We start from the raw sequence: 14,506 nt of genomic DNA on the forward strand, positions 1-14,506 counted from the left end.
CTTCTCCCTGGTATCCCCAACTCTGACCTCTCCCCATTCCGACCCATTAGGCAGGCACACAACTGGGGAAATTCTCTCTCAGAAGGCACAGCTTGACCTTATCCCTCATCCGTGCCTTTCCCACCCTCACCAGTGAAGCTGGCAGGAATGCATGTAGAGAGTTACAGGTTTACAGGTTTAAAGCCGCTACCTCAGAGGAAGGCTTCTCAACCTTGCTCACATATGGGAACCATCTTAGGAGGGGCAGGCTTAAAAAATACTGACTAATGGAGAAACAAACTGTGGAACACCCATACAGTGGAATACTACTCAACAATAAAAAAGAACAAAATAGTGAGACATGTAAACACGTGAGTGAATCTCAAAAACATTGTGCTGAGTAAAATAAGTACTCAAAATGTACTCCAGAAAATGCAATCAATGTTAAAATTACAAGATAGTGATATCAGACAAAAAAAAACACATTATGCTAGGTAATAGAAACCAGACACATAGTACCATATATTGTATGATTCCATTTCTATAAATATAAATATAAATCCATTTATGAAGATGAAATTAGATTAGTGATTATGTAGAGCTGGGGAAGGATCAAAGGATTGAGGGATGACTGCTAAGGTGCGTGGAGTTTTTCTTTTTGGAATAATGAAATTGTTCTAAAGGGTTTTGTGGTAACGAATGCACAACATTGTGATTATACTAAAAGCTAATGATTATATGCTTTGAATAGATTATATAGTATGTGAATATATCTCAATAAAACTGCTTTAAAATAAATAAGTAAATGTGCAAGAATAGCCAGAAATAGCAATTATATATAACAGGGGAAGCAAAGAGAGATTGAGAGGTGATGAATTTTTTTGCTTATCTGGTTTTTGTTTATTTTTATTATTATTATCAAAATAACAAAAATGCTCTAATAATGATTGAAGTGGTGAATGCACAACTATGTGAGTATATCAGATACCACTGATTGTCTACTTTGGACAGTTCGCATGCTTTATTAATATGTATCAATAAATTGATTTGTTTAAAAAAGAAAGAATGCATTCAGTGTGATTCTATTGATACTAAATACTAAGACAAATATAATCTTTTTTTAAGATTTATTTATTTTCCCCTCTCCCACCCCCGCCCTGCTGTGTTTTGCTGCCTGTGCCCATTCACTGTGTGATCTTCTCTACCTATTTCTCATTTTGTCTTTTCTTCTCATTTTTTCTCCTCTAGGATTCAAAGGGATTTGATTCTAGGGATCTCTGATGTGGAGAGAGGTTCCCTGTCAATTGCGTCAGCTCAGTTCCTGGTTTCTGCTGCGCTCCACCTTGACTCTCCCCTTCTTCTCTCTTTTTTGTGTCGTTGTCTTGCTGTGTGACTCACTTGCGTGGCCACTGGGTCGCTGTGCAGGCACTCACGGGGGCACTCACATGGGCACTTGGCTCACTGCGCAGGCGCTGGCTCGCCACGCAGGCACGCTTTCTCTTCTTCTTTTTCACCAGGAGGTCCCAGGGATCGAACTTGGGTCCTCCCATATGGTACATGGAGGCCTTATCACTTGAGCCACATCCGCTTCCCCAAATATAATCTTTAAAAAAAAACAAAAAAGCAAATCAGTGGTTGATGGGGATGGGGATTTTAACTGTAAAAAAGTCACAAAGGAATCTTTTGGGGTAATGAAAATACCCTATATTTTATTTTAGTGTGGGCTACAAGGCCCAAAACACATCGAAATTACACTTAAAATGTACACTTTCATGTATGTAAATATATCTCGGTAATGTGGATTTAAAAAATACATTCTGGGGAAGGAGATGTGGCTCAAGCGACTGGGCTCCTGTCTACCATCTGGGAGGTCCAGGGTTTGATTCCTGGGGTCTCCTGGTGAAGGCGAGCTGGCCTGCGTGACGAGCTGGCCCAAGGGGAGAGCTGGCCCGAGTGGAGAGCTGGCACAGCAAGATGACACAACAAAAAGAGACACAGAGGAGAGACAATAAGAGACACAGCAGACCAAGGAGCTAAGGTGGTGCAAGAGATTGAGCACCTCTCTCCCACTCTGGAAGCTCCCAGGATTGGCTCCCAGTGCTGCCTAAAGAGAAGACAAGCAGACACAGAACACATGGCTAATGGACACAGAGAACAGACGATGTGTGTGTGTGGGGGGGCGCGTAAATAAATAAATCTTGAAAATATATCCTGGCTCCACCTTCAGAGATCCTGATTTAATTGGTCTGGAATGCAATCTAGACATTGAAATTCTGAAAAGCCTCCCAACTGATTACCGTTTGTCTCTGAGCAATGGATTTCCAGAAGTGCCCAAAAGACGTATCACAGAGAGCCTGTTAATGCAGAGGTTCTGATGCTGAAGGTCTGGGGTGGGACTAGGACCCTCCTTTTAACAAGTTGCCCAGGCGATTCTCCTATGCCCTAGAAACTGAGAGCCATTGACTTACAGCACGTTGTGCGTTGGCCTCACCCCCACAGAAAACCAGGGGTTAAGGAGAAGGCAGAGCTGGGCCCTGTTGTGTGCCTTTGAGCCGGTCTCCAAACCTCTCTGATTCTTTTTCACTGTACACATCAGAGGCCAGAGCTGTCCACTACAGTGACAGAGCTGTCCACTACCCACATGTGGCTACCAAACACTTTAAATGTGGGTGGTCTTCTTTGAGATGTGCTATGAGTGTAAAACACACCCTGGGTTTGGAAGGCTTATTGCAAAAAAAAAAAAAAGATTGTAAAACATCTCATCGATAATTGTTTATATTGATTAGATATTGAAATAATAATAGTTTGGATATATTGGGTTAAATAAAATATATTATTAAAATTATTTTCACCTTTTTTTATTTCTTAATGTAACTATCAGAACTTTTTTATTTATTTATTTATTTATTTATTTAATTCCCCCCCCTCCCCTGGTTGTCTGTTCTTGGTGTCTATTTGCTGCGTCTTGTTTCCTTGTCCACTTCTGTTGTCATCAGCGGCACGGGAAGTGTGGGCGGCGCCATTCCCGGGCAGGCTGCTCTTTCTTTTCACGCTGGGCGGCTTTCCTCACGGGCGCACTCCTTGCGCGTGGGGCTCCCCCACGCGGGGGACACCCTTGCGTGGCACGGCACTCCTTGCGCGCATCAGCGCTGCGCATGGCCAGCTCCACACGGGTCAAGGAGGCCCGGGGTTTGAACCGCGGACCTCCCATATGGTAGACGGATGCCCTAACCACTGGGCCAAAGTCCGTTTCCCATATCAGAACATTTTTAAATACACATGTAGCTTGCATTGTATTCCCACTGGATGATGCTGCTTCAGACTGAAATGATGCCCACTTCCTAAGGATTGGTGCATGATCCAGTTTAGCCCAAGGATACATGTAAAAGAGATGGAATTTTAAAATTGAAAACAATTTTGGTAAACTGCAGAAAAATAAAACAGTAATAGGTAGCATGTGCTCTAAAGCCTACCTCACTGGCATCCTGTGAAGGAGTGTATTAGTTACCTGTTGCTGCATAACAAATTAGTCCAAAACCTAGGGACTTGAAAAAAAAAAGGAATAACCACTTAGTACCTCACATGGTTTGTGGGTGTCAGAATTTAGGAGTGGCTTAACTGGGTAGTTCTGGCTCAGAGTCTCTCATGAGGTTGCAGATGAAATCTGGAGCTGCAGGTCCCTGAAACTTGACTGGGCAAGTTGGCGCATTCACACAGCTGTTGGCAGGAGGCCTCTGATGCTTCACAGATGTCCATCTCTCTCTGCAGGACTGCTTTCAAGTGAGGAAAGGCAAAGAAGAGAACCTGGGGCTGGAGGAGTGGGGAGGGTGGGCTATGAACTGCCCTTGGAGTGCTGGGTGGCAGCTCAGATGTAAGAGGAGCGGGAGATTGGCCAAGGTTGTTGGGACTCTCCCGAGGCACCATTCCTCCCCATCTTTCCTTCCTGAAAGAGCCTCAGGACAGTCCACCCTTCTTCTGCACTTGGAGGTGGCTTCTCAGACTGGAACGTGAACGAGGGACAAATCCTAATTGGTCAAAGCCTGAGCCAATCGTGGTGCTCCCATTTCCAGGCACAGTTATGTGACCTGGTTCTGGCCAATGTGGAGTGAGGGGAAGTCTGCTGGGGCTGATGGGAAAGATTGTGTTAGCTCTTGAAGAGAAATGAAAAGACAAGTTCTTCTTTGCTGCATCTGTTTGTTCCTGCTGGTTGGAGCATCCTGAAATGTGGCAAATGTGGCAGCTGTCCTAGACTGTGAGAGGAAGCCATACAGCTTCAAACCACCACACTCTACCCTCTAGACCCCAAAAAGACATGTCCTTTATAAATGCAAAATACATTCATTCCATCTCAATATCCCAAAAGCCTTAAGTCATTTCAGTAACAATACTAAGTATAAAGTCTTATCAAAATCTGTTACAGATTTAGTCTGTCCTGGGCCAGTGTTATGTCCTCCAGGACTGATTAAGTGGCAACCCCACTGCTTCCAAGTCTTGCACAGCGGCCAAGCTCTCCCCAAATACTGGAGTGCTACTATCCCCAAACACTAATGTGACGAGCATCAGGGTGGTTGTTGCAGAAATGACTCACACCAAAACTCACATGCAGGGAGGGCCGCGTCTGCTTTATTTCTTTTCCTTATATATCATGTATTTCTGGATTTGGCCAAGGGCAGTGGTGAAAGTTAAATTTCTCAAGGATATTTTGTCTTGGAACAAGAAACTTTGTCCCTAGACTCACATCCTATCTAGCAGCAGAAATGCATGAGGAAGTTATTTTCAAACTTCAAGCGAAAAAAAACAGCTTGTACAGAGAAAAACAAGGACAGAGCTATATTTTCTCTGAAGCAAGAACAGATGAGGTTTTTTCTTCGTCTTCTTCATTTTCTTTTTTTTTTTTTAAGATTTATTTATTTATTTAATTTCTCCCCCTCCCCCGGTTGTCTGGTCTCGGTATCTATTTGCTGCGTCTTGTTTCTTTGTCCGCTTCTGTTGTTGTCAGCGGCACGGGAAGTGTGGGCAGCGCCATTCCTGGGCAGGCTGCTCTTTCTTTTCACGCTGGGCGGCTTTCCTCACAGGCGCACTCCTTGCGCGTGGGGCTCCCCCACGCGGGGGACACCCTTGCGTGGCACGGCACTCCTTGCGCGCATCAGCGCTGCACATGGCCAGCTCCACACGGGTCAAGGAGGCCCGGGGTTTGAACCGCGGACCTCCCATGTGGTAGACGGACGCCCTAACCACTGGGCCAAGTCCATTTCCCCCTTCTTTATTTTCTTTTAAATGTTATATTCAAAAAATATGAGGTTCCCATATACCCTCCAACCCACCTACCCCACCCCTCCCACATCAACAACCTCTTCCATCATCACGGCACAGCCACTGCACCTGGCAAATACATTCTGGAGCACCGCTGCACCCCATGGACAGTGGTCCACATTGTAGTCCACGCTCTCCCGCAGTCCACCCAGTGGGCCACGGCAGGACACACAACGTCCAGCAGATGAGCTTTTATAAGTCATTTAACCATTTCCTGAGACCAACTCAGCAATAGGTCTACATGAAGGTAAGGCAATGCAGAACTGAAGAAATGAAAGGACAGAAAGAAAGACACGAGAGGAAACGAAGATGGGACCAGGAGCTTCACAGCCCTAGTTTCCCCATCTTATTTATTTGAAAGCTAATGAGCAGCTGTGGGCTACAAGAAGCAACTTGCAACATAAGAAGCAACTTGCAACATCTACAATAAGGTAATTTACAATAACAGGAGGCAACTCTGAACATCTTGTACAATAACAAGAAAAAACTAATAGGTAAGCCAGTTTGCCACAACAACCATTCCCCTGCCAAGGTGGTGGAACTAACCCCTACATCTCCCCCCTTTCTTTTAAGAGCAGGTGATTTTATTGAATAGCTGTATATATGGCGGCCAGGTACTCATTGCATTGTGTGATACGTTGCCATAGTTGGAAGAAGCATCAGCATCCTATAAATATAACAAGACGGAGACAAATTAATCTTCCTTTTGTTGCCCACCATTTAAAATTTAGATTGGAAAACCATGTTGAAGGATTGGGTTCAGCCATTGTAACTGTTTGACTAAGATTTTTAGAGTGGTTTGTTGAGTTTGATTTTTAAGTTCCATAATTGACGCTCTACTTGGAGATGGAGAGCCTCCACTTCATCTGATATGTGAGTGGAGAAGGCACTTGAAAGTGTTCTTTTATTTAGTTCCAAGTATGTTGGGTGTCATTCCATTTTAAAGAAGCGACACAAATGCTAGAATGCCTCCAGTCACAATTTAGTTACTGTCTGACTTTCATAGCTTTCTCTCTTTCTCCTAACCAGAGCACTGCAGTTTCTAAGGTGTCATGCCTAGCTAGTATGCCTTGACTTATGGTAGTTTGAGTGATCATTTGCTTGGTAATGTTAGTCTTACTTCATTGATGGTACGAGCAGTATTTACAGATTGAACAAGAGCTGTTGCAGCTATTCCAGTGGCAGTAGCAATAAGAATAGCAGAGACAATGCAAGCTATTAAGATTCCCAGAAAGCATTTATGTCACACTTCATTTCTAGACTCTCTTGCAGGCCTCTCTCATGTCTTGTCTTTTCAGGCTATAGCACACTCTTTAGTATTTCCTGAAAATCTGGTCTCTTGGTTAGAAATAACTCTGTTTCTGTTTATCTGTGAATATTCTAATTTCGCCCTCATTTTTGAAAGACAATCTTGCTGGATATAAGATTCTTAGCTGGGAGTTTTTCTCTTATAGTATCTTAAATACATAACACCACTGTCTCCTTGCCTCCATGGTTTCTGATGAGAAATTAGCACTTAATCTTATTGGGTATCCCTTGTGTGTTATGCATTGCTATTCTCTTGATGTTCTCAGAATTCTCTCTTTGCCTTTGGCATTTGACATTCTGATTAGTATGTGTCTCAGAGTTGGTCTATTTGGATTTTTTTCAGATGGGACTATGTTGTGCTTCTTGGGCATGAATATCTATGTCCTTCAATAGGGATGTGAAATTTTCTACCATTATTTCTTCAAATATTCCTTCTGCCCCTTTTCCCTTCTCTTCTCCTTCTGGGACACCCATAACACATATGTTTGCATGCCTTTTGCTGCCACTTAGTTTCCTGAGACCTTGTTCAATTTTTTCCATTCTTTTCTTCATCTATTCTTTTGTATGTTCACTTTCAGAGACCATTTCTTCAAGCTCACCAATCCTTTCTTCTGCCTCCTCAAATCTGCTATTTTATGATTCCAATGTTTTTTTAAATTTCATTGTGCCTTTCATTCCCATAAGATCTGCTATTGTTCTATGTATGCATTCAAATTCTTTGTGCTCATGCAATGTCTTTCTAATACCCTTAATCTCTTTACCCATATTATTGAATTTATTAAGGACATTTGTTTGAACATCTATGATGAGTTGTCTCAACTCCTTTATGTTACCTGGAGGTTTATCTTGTTCCTTTAACTGGGCCATAGCTTCCTATTTCTTGGTGTGGATTATAATTTTTGGTTGGTGTCTTCACATCTGGCTTACTAGAGTATATATTCTGGGTGCAGATTTTCTCTTTAGTTTAGGGCTTCCTGACCTTTCTCCCTTCCTGGTTGTGCAGTAGGAGGCAAGGATGAGTTGGTGCTATAAGCTGTAAAGCTCAAGCTGCCCTCATTGTTCCAGGGATCAATGAAGCTTCTTCCAACTTTCTCCTTTGCTGGGGGTAGGGACAGAGTCACAGCTGTATGGAATAATCCAGTCATGCAGGCCTAGACCGTAGTCGCCCAGAGAAACTGATGAAGCTTCATGCCCCTTTCTCCCCTGCCTGGGGAAGGGATGGAGCTGCAGGTGTGGGCAGCGATCTATGCAGTGTGGGTCCAAGATGATCGCAGTTGCCCTGGTAGACTTCCAATTATTCAGTCTGTGCCAACTAAAGATACCTGCAGTTACCTGGATAGGCTGGTGCAGGGCCCACCAGCCTCCTCCCTGCTAGAGTTGGGGCTGGGGCCTAGGCTAGAGCTGCAATCTGACCTGGATGGAAAGAAGCCGGTCCCCACCAGCACTGGGATTTTCAGTCTACCCCACTTCCCCTCATGCCAGGTGCAGAGTTAAGATGGCGGCTCCCGGCCTCTTTCTGACTTGGACAGGGTTAGAGGTTTGCAATAATTAACAAGTTGTAGCTCAGTTTCCCCTGATATGCACTGGGAAAAAGCTAACCCCATCCCCCATAAGCCTACATGTCCAAGGGCATGGCACTTCTCCACAGGTTAAGTTTAAAAACCACATAGAGATAGGGGTAAAGGAAAATGGAAACCTTCCCTACCAACATACTGGAGGAAGATAAAATTCCTACTGAACAAAGAAACATCTGCTCTGGCAGCATTCCAAAAATCCATAACTCCCTACTCCACTATCCTCTAGTCACTGTCAGGGAAAGCTTTCACCTCTAGGGCTTCCTATTGGCCCCTGCACTTCACTCGGACCCTCAACCCCCTCCCACCAGCTATCATTTCCCCACCTAAAAAAGTTCTGTATAAATCCAAATCCTCCCTTCCAGGGGTGGGCTGAAGTCTCTCTTCAGACCCCCACCATGCTGGTGGGAGGACTGAAGTCTGTTCTTCGGACCCCCTCTGTTAGGAAAACTTCTCAATAAATCTCTGTCTATAATCATTTCAGCCTCCGTATCCCAATAAGCACCATATTTTCTCCAACAGACAGGTTCAAACTTCCACTGTTCTTAAGGTTATACTTTAGCCTGCCGTATTTACTCATCAGTAGCTGAAGTTGGTGTCCAACTGTCTCTTCCTCCCCTGTCGTGGAGGGGAGTTTCCAATTCCAATTCCAATTCCAATTGGAGCTTCCAATTCCAGCTGTGCAACAGCTCCTGAGGCGGCTTGTGCCTGCAGTGGAGGATGGGCACCGGCCTCCGCGGCGTGGAGCACTCTACTTACGAGTCTTCTCTGCAGATGGGCAGTCTCCTCCTTCATTTCCTTCAAGGATGTTGCAGGGTGCTCTTCTGGCCTCCTGAAGCCCTCAAACAGGAGCTTCAGCTAGCTCCAGAGAGCTCTGGGTGTTTGCTAACTGCCCTGTAGCAGGAGCTGACTCTAGGAGCTCCTTACTCCACTGCCATCTTGCTGGTTATCTCCCCTGAGCTGTTTTTCTGTTTTGTTTTGTTTTAAAGATTTATTTATTTTATTTTATTCCCTCCCCTCCCCTAGTTGTCTGTTCTCTGTGTCTATTTGCTGTGTGTTCTTCTTTGTCCTTTTCTGTTGTTCTCCTTTTTCCGCTTCTGTTGTTGTCAGTGGCACGGGAATCTATGTCTCTTTTTGCTGCGTCATCTTGTTTTGTCACTCTCTGTGTGTGTGGCACCATTCTTGGGCAGGCTGAACTTTCTTTCGCACTTGGCAGCTCTCCTTACGGGGCGCGCTCCTTGCGCGTGGGGCTCCCCTACGCAGGGGACACCCCTGCATGGCAGGGCACTCCTTGCGCGCATCAGCACTGCGCACGGGCCAGCTCCACATGGGTCAAGGAGGCCCGGGGTTTGAACCTCGGACCTCCCATGTGGTAGGCGGGCGCCCTAACCACTAGACAAAGTCCACTTCCCCTGAGCTGTTTTTTGTTTGTTTGTTTTGCACGTTGTTCACTTTTGTTTTTTTTCTTCTCAGGGGGTACCAGGAACTGAAACCGGGACCTCCCATGAGGGAGGCAGGAGCTCAACCACTTGAACCACATCCGCTCCCCCTAAAACTTCTTTTTTTTTTTTTAAAGATTTATTTATTTAATTCCCCTCCCTCCCCCGGTTGTCTGTTCTCTGTGTCTATTTGCTGCATCTTGTTTCTTTGTCCGCTTCTGTTGTCGTCAGCAGCACAGGAAGTGTGGGAGGCACCATTCCTGGGCAGGCTGCACTTTATTTCGCACTGGGCGACTCTCCTTACGGGGCGCACTCCTTGCGCATGAGGCTCCCCTACACGGGGGACACCCCTGCGTGGCAGGGCACTCCTTGCGTGCATCAGCACTGCGCATGGGCCAGCTGCACACGGGTCAAGGAGGCCCGGGGTTTGAACCTCGGACCTCCCATGTGGTAGGCGGACGCCCTAACCACTGGGCCAAGTCCGTTTCCCCCCTAAAACTTCTTAATATGAAAGAAAAGGCTAATAGATTTTGAGTTGTGGGGATAGGCACATCAGTAGCTTCTCTGTCACATATATTTACCCCCAACAGCTGTAAGGACCTCCCCTTCAGGGACAGACTCTTTATCACATGACAGGAGAGGGGCCAAACACAGGAGAGAAAGAGGGTCTGAGCTAAGCAAGCTCAGTTTCTTCTCCCAAAGTCATCAATCCCATAACAGGGAGATGGGGACAAAAGCCAGGAGCCGTATTCTACTGCTGGTTTCTACCTGGGGCACTGTCGTTTTCAGCAAGACCGTCTTTGTTGTATGGAACACACACACTTGTTGAAGAATATTTAGCATTCCCAGTTCCTGCCCAATAAATGTCAAGAACGTTCCCATCCACAGGCACTGGGACAAACCCACTACAGGCAGATGTTTCCAAACCCCCTGCAAGGGGAAGCAATGCCTCTGATTGGAATGAACCAACCACCAGGAGTCCTTCCCCTGGAAACACTCCAGTGTAAGTCAAGCCTTCCCCCACCCAAACGTAGCCAGGCTGGGAGGAGCATGTAGCGCTCGGCCCTTCTGACTCTCAGGCTGTTTTGTTTCCAATCCAGCCTTGACCAAAGACTCCCTGCCCTAACTATTTGTACCACTGTTAATAAAATGATGTTGTACCACCTCACCCCCACACCCACATACCCCCTTTACCCTCCACACTCACACCACACACACACACACACACAGAAAGAGAAGGCAAGGGCCTGAAAACATGACATAGGCTTGGGATAGAGATGAATTTGTGGGAGGAGTGAAAAGAGGAAATGAAGTGGGACCTGGCCCAGGGGTCAAAACTTAATCCACGGGAAGGCCAGTTTCTCAAAGGGAATTCCAGGTCCTGTTACCTAGAGAAAAAAAGAGATGAACGCTGAGCGAGCAGAAACCCCAGAGCCCAGGTTATCAGGTCACGTGGCAAGGATTTGCTTATCACAAGCAGTGAGGTCCTAGCAGGGCCTTCCAAGGAGTCATAAAAGAGGCAGTTCGTCTGATGCTAAGACGGAAATTTTTGAGTCACCCAGGAATGACTAATTTCAGAGATTCATGGTTGAAATTTTGCCCCTGGGTGGAATCTTTTTTTTTTTTTTCTTAAAAATATTTTTAATTGAAGAATATCACTCATACATGAACAAACTTAAACAATAAGTGTATACTAAAAGTTATGAACTTACAAAATAAACATGTGTAGCATCATACAGGGATCCCATACATCACCCTCCAGAAACACCTTGCGTTTTTATGAAACATTGGTTACAAATTGCAAGGGTATTGTCACATTTTTTTATATACATGCTCTGGAAAACTCCTTCCCAATCTTGAGTCCCCATCAATTATACCCCACACCAGCGTTCCTCCCCTGCCATAGTTGAACCCATCTGTGGTCCAAAACTTCTTCGAAATTGAAGCCTAATATATTGCCAAATTAAATTAATAAGAAAATGAAATAGTAATGATATGTTTAAAATTAGAAATAGAATACATACTAATTTAGAAAAACTAAAATAAAGTAAAAATAAATTGGGGTATTAAAAAAATGAAAAAATCATACATCTTTGTTTTTGATGTTTTACCTTTCTTCACTCTAATAGGTGTTGCCCTGTATGTACAGTGGCAAGGCCATTTCTTTCACTTCATCCTCAGTGTCTACGCCTTTTTTTTTTTTTCTAATTTTTAGTTTTGTCTTCAAAAAAGTTTTAGATCCCAGTAAAGTCACATATACAACATAGGGGACTCCCATATATCTAACATCAAACCTTTTCCCCCTTCCCGAGAAATTATCTTTTCACACGTTCATGTTATTTGCTGCAGATGATGTACAGATATTGACACATAGCTATCAAACTTCGTTCCATTTTTGTTTACATTATGGTTTATATTTTAGACCATACAATTTTCTAAATTCTTTATTACATTATGGTTTACATTTTAGCCTGTAGACTTTTATACATTTTGGTGAAATTTCACAGGTCCTATATCCATCATTGCATGATCTTGTGTAACACTTCCATTGTCCCCCATTTTCCCTGCTTCCATCTAGTCTATTCCTCTCTCCACCTCCCCTCAGGACCCACAGTGACAACCAAGTTTCACTGCCTTAAGGACCAGATTCACAGATACTTGCAACAATGCTGAGGGCTTGACATGCTAGACCATCTTCCCATATTGGGAGCCACCAATTCTCTCGAGACACAATTTCCTCTGTTTGAGAACATCAGGCCTCCCCAGGATGGGGGTACACCTTCTCACTCATCGTATGGGTCTCCACCCAATGATATAACACACTATGACAAGATGAGCACTCACACATTCCCTAGAAGCCTGCCCCTGTGCCAGATGTCCCCCTTTAACCACCTAAATTGGTAACCCTTCCTTATTCTATTTTCTAAAGAATTTTCTCAACATTATAGTTTCAACCACATACCCAACAATCTGCCATGTTCATCTGTGCCCATGAGCCCTCACCCCAATTCCTTGGGCCATCTGTCCCATCCTCCCAACCCTGCCCCCCAAACCTGCAAAGCCCTAGCCAATATTATCATTATGCCCCTGTCTTATCCCTTCTCTGTACAACTACTTAACCTCTACTTTATCGTAGATTTCACCTATGTAGGCATCAGCTCACAACTTTCCTCCTCCCCCCACCCCACCAATTTCCTGTAAGCCTATCACCCAGTCCATAGCTCTCTAAGACAACTTGGCTTCCTTTTTTCATATCAGAGAGGTCATGTCGTATTTGTCCTTCAAGGCCTGGCTTTCTTCACTCAACATAAGTTCCTCAAGATTTATCCATGTTATTCCATGTGTTTGTACTGTAGTCCTTCTTATAGCTGAGTAGTATTGCATTGTATGTATGTACCTCATTTTGTTTATCCCTTCTTCTGTTGATGGGCATTTGGGTTGATTCCAACGTTTAGCAATAGTGAATAGTGCTGCTATGAACATTGGTGTGCATGTATCGGTTTGTGTCGTTGTCAGTTCTTCTGGGTATATACCGAGCAGTGAGTTTGCTGGATCATATGGCAGATGTCCTAAATGATACTGCAGGGAGAGATGCTGGGCACCATGTATCCTGCCATAACCCACTGAATACACCAGGACAGAGTGCCAATTACAATGCAAACCACAATCCAAGCAGTGTAGCAGTGCTCCATTACAAGAAAAGACAATTTATTAAAAATATAAAAATAAAAAAATGAAACACTGCCAACCATAAAAAAATAAATAAATAACCTGGGTGGAATCTTGATGTCTCTGGAGTAAAGACCATGAACTTCTAAGTCAGACAGATCTGAGTTCAAATCCCAAAGCTCCCACTTCACTGACTCACTCACACATTCACTTAAAAAACATTTATTGAGCACCTATGATGTGTCAGGCACGGTTCTAATCACCAGGGACACGGTTGAGAAGCAGACAAGATCCCTGCCCTGCTGGATCTGACATTCTAGTTGGGGAGGGGCGGGGGTAGAGTAGAGGAGGGGAAGAGTAATAATAAACAAGCGAACCAATAAATAAATAACTCAAGAGAGTAGGGAAGCAAATGTGGCTCAAATGACAGAGCTTCCACCTACCATATGAGAGGACCTGGGTTGGATCCCTGGGGCCTCCTGGTGAAAAACAAGAAGAGAAAGTGTGCCCACGCCGCAAGCCAGTGCCCATGCAAGTGCTTGCATGGTGAACCAGTGCTCACACAAGTGAGTCAGTAGTAAGATGATGACGCAACAAGAGAGACAGGGGAGAGTCAAGGTGAAGCACAGCAGAGACCAGGAACTGAGGTGGTGCAATTGACAGGGAACCTCTCTCCACCTCAGAGGTCCACAGGATCGAATCCTGGTGAATCCTAGAGGAGCAAAAATGAGAAGAGAAGACAACGCAGACAGCAAAAACAGCAGGGTGGGAGGAGGGGAAGGAGAATAAATAAGTAAACCTTTTTTTTTAAAAAAAAAGATAGTAGAGAATATTGTAAAGAAAATAAAACAGTGTGGCTTGCTAGAGAGGAGCTGGGGGCCTGCCTAATAAGGAGGTGACATTTGAGTTGAGACCAGAATAATGCAATGCACGGGGAATGGGAGGAAGAGATGAGATGTGGAGGCGTTTTCGGGACTTGGAGTTGTCCTGGGTGGTGCTTCATGGACAATTACGGGACATTGTAGATCCTCCCAGGGCCCACTGGATGGAACGTGGGAGAGTGTGGGCTATGATGTGGACCACTGACCATGAGGTGCAGTGATGCCCAGAGATATACTTACCAAATGCAATGAATGTGTCATGATGATGGGAGAGAGTGTTGCTGGGGGGGGAGTGGTGGGGTGGGGGCGGTGGGGTTGAATGGGACCTCATTTTTTTTGAATG

Source organism: Dasypus novemcinctus, chromosome 18 (assembly GCF_030445035.2).
Source record: "Dasypus novemcinctus isolate mDasNov1 chromosome 18, mDasNov1.1.hap2, whole genome shotgun sequence".
Classification (NCBI taxonomy): Eukaryota; Metazoa; Chordata; class Mammalia; order Cingulata; family Dasypodidae; genus Dasypus; species Dasypus novemcinctus.